Source organism: Idiotropiscis lumnitzeri, unplaced genomic scaffold (assembly GCF_059441095.1).
Source record: "Idiotropiscis lumnitzeri isolate Australia: NSW breed Sydney's pygmy pipehorse unplaced genomic scaffold, RoL_Ilum_1.0 HiC_scaffold_120, whole genome shotgun sequence".
Lineage (NCBI taxonomy): Eukaryota > Metazoa > Chordata > Actinopteri > Syngnathiformes > Syngnathidae > Idiotropiscis > Idiotropiscis lumnitzeri.
In genome coordinates, this window is record NW_028283658.1 from 347,652 (window position 1) to 355,484 (window position 7,833).

General features: G+C 39.3%; 1 long non-coding RNA gene across 2 annotated transcripts; it reads left to right on the top strand.

The window, feature by feature from the left end:
• Positions 1–802: 802 nt before the first annotated feature.
• On the top strand, positions 803–7,630 carry LOC148315111 (uncharacterized). Of its 2 annotated transcripts, none has more exons than XR_015841263.1 (7): positions 803–944; positions 1,599–1,718; positions 2,318–2,452; positions 3,703–3,891; positions 6,186–6,281; positions 7,180–7,396; positions 7,501–7,630. It is a non-coding gene; the product is annotated as an uncharacterized LOC148315111 (long non-coding RNA). The 2 variants fall into 2 exon arrangements; XR_015841262.1 differs by having other exon boundaries at positions 7,244–7,396.
• The last annotated feature ends 203 nt before the right edge of the window (positions 7,631–7,833 follow it).

A 7,833-nucleotide genomic window follows, 5' to 3' on the forward strand; every position in this document is an offset into this window, starting at 1 on the left:
GTTTCGAGATCCTCACAATAGTCGTTCTCAAAATGATATTTTTTTTTATTAATTTAGCTTTGTTAAGGTAAGATATTTTATTGACAATCTAACATTAATATGCAAAGAACATGTACATTAGTACGAAATGTAAAAAAAAATTGTGGTGGGGGGGGTGCGAATTGTTTTCTTCTTGGTAGGGGGGGCATGACAGGAAATAATTGAGAACCACTGGTCTAGTCACACACCAGCTCGGGTTCATTCCCTACCAGAGAAATGACATTCCATGTCCCCAGAGCTAGGCGCTTTATGTTGCCGGGGATTGGACTGCCTTTGACTGCCTCCTAGCTCAAAGGAAACCCAAATTCTTTGGTCCCGCCCACTGGTAGTGAGCCGAAGCCCTTGTATTAAATAATAAATAAATACATAAAATAAAAAAATTAATAAATTTAAAAAACGGACCGATCCACTGCTTGGGTTAGTTTGACCCACCTTGAGATCCGTTCCCACTCAGTGACAGTGTCTACAAGCCACTGCCACCAGGCCAGTGAACCGACGTCCAGGCAGTGACAAAAAACGTGATCAAATTACATTGCTCATCATAAGGTGTTTGTGAGACGCTCTTTGTATGTTTCCTCAATTAAGACCTGTTTTCCATTGGTGTATTTGAAAAAAGTGGTGAACCTGTTAAATTCACTACAAAACGTTAAGAAGATGAAAGTAATGTTTGAAGGAATATTATTTTTCTATCGACATGCCGGCGGGCGGGCACAGATAGAGAGTGATAAAGCAGCACCACCCGCGCGGGGCGTGCTGACGAAAAGGCAAGCGCTCCTCCTCTCATCGCGTCCTTATTAAGACAGAAAAAAGACGCTGTTGAATTTGACCTATTCGCAGTTCGAGCAGGTGCTTAACGCTGGAGAATATCACCACTTCGAAGTTCGAACTGCTGTTGAAACGGAGAGGTAAGTGTTTTTCGTTTGTTTTTATTCAAAACATGCCTCCAGTGCATTTGTTCATGGTTAGAGATAGTTGTGTGGAAAACACTATACAAAGTAGCACCATGGATGTGGGCCTACAACACTGGCCTAGCAAACATGTGCTCCTACATCGACATAATTGACGAGCTCCAGTTAAGCATTGAATAATTATAAAACGTCATGGTGCTTTTACTCATTTAAAGAACTAAACCGACGCGTATTTTCATCCGGTGGTCAGGTTTGCATTGAATGTGAGCACGAGGGACGCTAGCTTGTTGCGTTAGCTTTGCGGAGCTAACAGCTTGCACTTTTGTTATAGAACAACAGAATGCAAGTACCATGATAATTTCTGTCATTAATTTTTGTGTAAGACACGATGTTCACTGGTTAATTACATGATTCTTAAAGCAAAGGTTACTGTGAATGCAATTTTGGTAAGATTTTTGTAGTCACACTGCATAAATCTGTCTGTTGTTTAAACTTCAATATAAACTATTATGGTTGAAATCGTTAATTGGGATGGAGGGATTGATATTTTTTTAATTTATAATTTATTTTTCTTACACTGATATTGTTAAAACTCCATTTAGCCTATAGTATTAATAATTCTCAACACAAAACTGTCTTTTTTCTTTATAGAATAAACAATGCCTTCCCTGAGATGCAGGAAGTCCCCAAAGCAGGATACTATTGAACATGCAGTCAAGGGTCTGGACAAGACTGCAGAGTTAGAAGCGAAGTATATAAACTCATTTAAAGGTATGATGTTAACGCTTTTGCTAAGATATATTATTGTTTTCTGATAACCAAGCTGACATCGTTTTTTAAGTGGTTATTTTACATTAAGAGTGTCTTGACCTTTTCTTTGTCAGTTTCAAGTTATTTCAGTGAGCGTGAAACCTGATGGTAGGAGTTCGATCTAAATTAAGGCTGTACTTGATGACGCCCTCCGGCATTTTTATACCACAATAGACCGGTGAACAAGTCCGATATTGATAGTCTAGTGTAAAGCACGTTATACGTCACAGAGATCACGTGACGCGATCCAATATGACTGTGTATACAGTGTATGTCATTGTTATGAAACTAAATAATCTTAAAGTTTTTTTTTTACGTAACCAGGTGCCATTGACATTTGTACTTTCAGTCCTAATACATACTGGCTAATGCAATGCTGGAAAATGAATTTTGGCTGGTCTGTTCCTTTAAAATCATAAAGAAGGGCTCTGCTCTATCCCTCACAAGAAGCAATGTTTCAAACCACCCTACATTAGTATAGTGGCCCAAATGAATATGATGACTCCTTATTTGTGTGCTTAAAAATATGACGAAGCTATCTTGATTTCCCTGTTAACTAGGTCGAGGAGTATTTACCAAGGCCCCTTTCAGGAAAGACGACTTTATTCTTTATTATGGAGTACAGAGGAAAATTGATAGATTCTGATAAATCTCAACGCAGGAAGATGGATGGAAGAGGCACTGTCTTTTTGGAGGTGAGGCAAAGATTGAGATGTTATCTTATTTTTGTTTTTATTTAAAAAAATAAACACATACTCATCCCATAAGTGTTAGGGGAAAAATCATTCTCTAAGCAAAAATGTATACCGTATTTTCGCACCCAAAAGACGCGCCGTGTCAAAGGGCGCAACACCTGTTGAGGCCGCTATTTCTGTCTTTGTAACATATACTGGACGCACCGCCTGACAAGACAATAGCACAGCTGCTGTTAGCATAGCATGAACTTGGCAGAGCTGCCCACACTGACACAGCCGATAGCAGCCTACTATGCCCCAATAACATGAGCAATCACCCCATTGTTGCAGCAGACGCCAAGTCTCTATTGACAATAGCTGACAATGGCTCAGGCCAATATTAGGTGCATTGGCAATAGCCTACAAAGCAACGTCAGGGGAGGGACTTGGCTGCTCACCACACTCCTTAGAGTCACGGTTTCAAAAAAAAATAAAAAACTCATCATACAAGCAAACAATGAAACATAGAAATAAGATTAACACAAACATGTATCTCTCATGCCATCAATATACCCAAAAAAAATGAAAATAATACAAAAGCCACTCAGCCTTAGCTAATTCAAGCAATGCATTCTGGGAGCAGAGACCCACAATCCCATAGCTGTTTAGAGAGATTTGCATGGCTGTTTAAAGAGATGTGCTGTTATGCTTTGGACTTTTTGTCTGTTGTCTAAACCTGGGACGTTTCTTGCTTGCAATAACATAAATGATAAGACCGACTAAAACATTGTGGACAGCTGCCCTTTGTCCAGCTTTTTCCAACACCATCACCCAAACATTATAGTCAGATGGTGTATTTGTCACGGTCGATTGTAAGCATGGACAACTCACTCTTTGCCCAGCAGGGTGTGCTAACATGCACTTCCAACAGCTCGTTGATGACAAGGGCTGATGGACGTGAGTGGTACTTTGTCCATTTAATGGACGCATCGACTGACAGGGCGCTTTGTTTGCTTATGACTGCGAAAATACGGTAATTACTTTTATTCATGCGTTGAATCTGTACAAATGAAAATATAGACCATGAAGTCTCAAAGACAAGCTGTTAATAGGGCCTGATTCCAATAGAAATTTATTGTATGATTTGATTTAGAAGATTTAAAAATTGTGGATTTCCTATTTTTATGTTTTGTGTACACAAGATTGTCTCAAAGATTAATTTCTGACATTGATTGAATAATTGTTTTTTTTTTTTTTAAATCTATTTTAAGTGTTGATGCCGCTCAAGAAGATGGCAGTCTGGGAAGACTGGTTAATGATGACCACATGCACCCCAACTGTAAAATGAAGAAGAAGACAACAGAGGACAGACCACACCTCTGTCTGTTTGCGCTCCGAGACATTGATGTTGGCGAAGAAATAACTTAAGACTATGGACCAGCTGGCCTTGGAGAACACAGGTTTGTAAGATGCATCTTTAAGTACAATAACAGAGCCCACTTGTGGTGTTCTGGTGATGTAGTTTCCAATTAGTTTGGCAATCTAATAAATGTATGTTGAGGTTTCTATGGAAGTTGAACATGCTGACTGACTGGGGGAGTTCTCCATTGTCCACTATCTGTAATTCAAATTTGTGGGTCTGAGTCAAAGTTTGGCTCTTCAGGAACAACGAACTGGTCAGGGAGTGACAGTATTACAAAGTTCTGCGTTACTCTTTTCTGGGCGGTGGCCCTGTTAGGCCATCATATGCCATATTGCAAATATCCCCATTGTGGGACTAATTAAGGACATCTTTATGTTGTGGTTTCCCTACCAGAACCAGCACCAACCCTGTATATTCATGATATAAAACACTGTTTCAATTTGATATTTAGCCTTTCTATACTGTAAAAATAGAAGACCCCAGGCTTTCCTGCGCCCCCTTGCCCAATTGGTGGTGTTCAGGAGACAACCTGGGACTGAAATATCAGTCACAACCAGTGTTGTTTTCGTCACTGATGACTATGACGAAAATACTTCGTTAACGCCCCTTTTTTAATGACGATGACAAGCTAAACGAGGTTCTTTTATGACGAAAACATGACGTGATGTACATGAATTTTTTTCGTTGACGAGACAAAATTGTTAGCATGTGGTTCATAAATTATTTTATGTTGCTTTTAGTGAAATAAAGCCACGACAGTTGCCCAACAAAATGTTTTGCTTCTCTGCTTATTTTGGAGCAGTGAGCATTGATTCCACTGTTGCCACTTTTTTCTGTTTGTAATGAAGAATCCTTTGTAGTCCATCCAAAAGTCTTTGTTATTGGGTGGAAACCTTGAATGCCTTGTTTTAACTCAAATGGACTTAAACCCATCCATCCATCCATCCGTTATCTGTACCGCTTCTCCTCACTAGGGTCGCGGGGGGTGTTGGAGCCGATCCCAGCTGTCTTCGGCAGTAGGCGAGGTACACCCTTGAATTGGTGTCCAGCCAATCGCAGGGCATACATAGACGAACAACCATCCACGCTCACACTCATGCCTAGGGGCAATTAGAGTGTCCAAGCAACTTGCCATGCATGTTTTAAGAATATGGGAGGAAACCGAATTACCCAGAGGAAACCCACGCAGGAAGGCCGGAGCCAGAATCGTACCTACGACCTCAATATTGTGAGGCCATCCTGCTAACCAGTTGGGCCACCGTGCCGCTTGGACTAAAACCTTTGTGAATAAATTGACGAAAACTAGGGTAAAACTTTTTTTGCGTTTCCGTCGATTAAAACTGGACTAAAACCCTTTTTTTAGTTTTCGTTGACTAAAACTGGACTAAAACTATAACGAATTGGGATGACTAAATGTGATGTAAACAAATCAGCACTTTGTCCAAATGACTTGGACAAAATCTAAAATGCCTGCCAAAAACAACACTGGTCACAACACGTGTCTACAGAAGATTAATTGGCATGGGCGAAATTAATTAGTTTTATTTCATTCATGAGCTTATGTTTTGTTTTGGGTGGCTAAGGCTTAAAATGTGTAAAAATCTAATCCAACCTCAAATATAATTAATTCAATAAATTTATGATGCTACTAAAACATCGAAGCAGCCTCCTCCAGGCTTTACAGACTCAGAAATGGAGGTATGCGTATCGTGTACTCATCCTGTCGTGTCTCGAGATGTTAAAATTGCAGTTAGATAGACGTGTGCTGATTAGACAAGACTTCTAATATATCTGGTGTCACAGGATATTTGTCAGTGAATGTGTATGTCTGGTTTGAGGCTCACTCAGCTTTTTCTTGTGTTGTGGGGTCCAGTTGAGTTGAATTGCGTGTCAGGTATGTTGGCCATCTGACACCCAACTGTCAGGTTTGTGTTTGTGGGGACCCCGTAGAGCCATTTTTATTGTTGACATAAATCATAGCTAATCATCTTTTCCTTCATTATCATATGAAATACAGTTAGGAGTTGTATGTGCCTTTACTATGTTATAATCTTAGAACCTACCAGCCACTACAGGTGTCCGACAAGAAGACTTTTGGCTGTCCTGTGCTCCATTGCGCCCCTGGTGGCGTTCAAAAGACAACCTGTGACTGAAATATCAGTCACAACATATCTCTACTGAAGATTAATTGTCATGCGCTAAAGTAATTGGTTTTGTTTCATTCGTGAACTTGTTAGTTTTTGTTTTGGGTGGCCAAAGCCTAAAATGTGTAAAATTCTGATCCATTTTCTTTTTTTAATTCATTAAATTAATATTCAACTTGTTCATTAGGATGGAGGACAACCGACAATGACTGAATCGGCTGAGGTTGATGCCACCAGAACATCGAAGCAGCCTTCTCAAGTTTTGACAGACTCTGAAAAGGAGGTATGCGTATCATGTGGTCATCCTGTCGTGTCTTGAGATGTTAAAATTACAGTTAGATAGACCTGTGCTGGTTGGACAAGTTTTCTAATATATCTGGACATAAATCGTAGCTAATAATATTTTCCCTCATCATCATATGATATACAGTTATGCCTAGTATATGTCTTTACTATGTTACAATCTAAGAACCTACCAGCCACTACAGTTCTCTCATTGGGAGACTTAAGCTTTCGTCAGGTTGTCGACTGCTGCATTGCCCTCTTATTGGCTTTAAGTACACAACCTGTAACTGAATTATCTGTCAGAACAGAACCTATGTGTCTACAGCAGGTGATTTGGCATGTGGATTCTTCAGATTTTTAGAAAATAGGTAAAATTGTGATCAAAAGTTTAAAATGTCTAAAATTCTGGTATAGTTTGCAATAGTATATCTATTAAATTATTTCAAAACTTCTTAACAAGGATGGAGAACATTGGCTGTGACCGAATTGGTTGAGGTTTAGATTACCAGGACCATTGAGCAGCCTCCTCGGGATCTACAAATTTAGGAATGAAGATATGCATCCCATGTTACAATCCTGTTATGGCCCGAGGTTTTGAAGTTGCAGTTACATATTGGGCTGGGCGATATGGCTGATAAGTACATAGCGATATAAGTATTTCATATGGGTCCATCGATACACATTGAATTCTTTTTTTATATTATTTTATTTATTATCGTTTTTATTTTCCAATATTTTCACTGCCCTGTTAAAAAAACATTTAATGTAGTTTTCCTCCCGGGAGCTTTTTGTTACGGTCAATTAATTTTGTTATTACATTATTTTGTCATATCATTCATCAATATTTTAGTTTTTTTTTTTTTTTTCAAATAGAATTAAGACCTTTTTCTGTGCAGATTCCTCTGGGGATTAAGTATTTAATGGGTTCTCAATTTTCTCTTGGACTCTGATGCAACCCAGTCTCCTCCCTTGGACAAAAAATATGGGCTGAATCTTCCTTGGAATAACGACACAGATTCTGACGAATCATTGTCAAATCCTGCCCCTGAACTTTGCGCCTCAGACCCAGACCATATTACTATCCCAAGGCTCAGGAGGACCAAAAGTATACAGGTAAACAACCCATATAGATTTCAGGGAATCTTACAAGCAAATTGCATATATTTTATTGGTCTCCTGCCTTCTATCCTTTATATTTCGTTGTTGTTGTTTTTTAGATTAAAAAAACAGGCTGACTTTGGAATGGATAAGCATTATTACTCCAACTCAGATGACAGTGGAGATGAATATATTCCGGATACAAGTGAGGCCTCTGATTCAGACGGAAGTGAATCTTTGAAAATTGTGGACCCTCTCTTGAAGTCTAAGAATGCCTTCAGAGATTTTTCTCCCACACCACGAATCTCAAAAGCCACCTCAACGCAGGTTGTTAATCAAGGGCGTTCACCCGTTCGGAGGAGTAGCAGCACTGGTGTGATTCTTGAATTCTATGGCTCTTCAAATATTTGTGCAGTTTAACACAAATCATCCAAAATAGAATTCAAGCACAT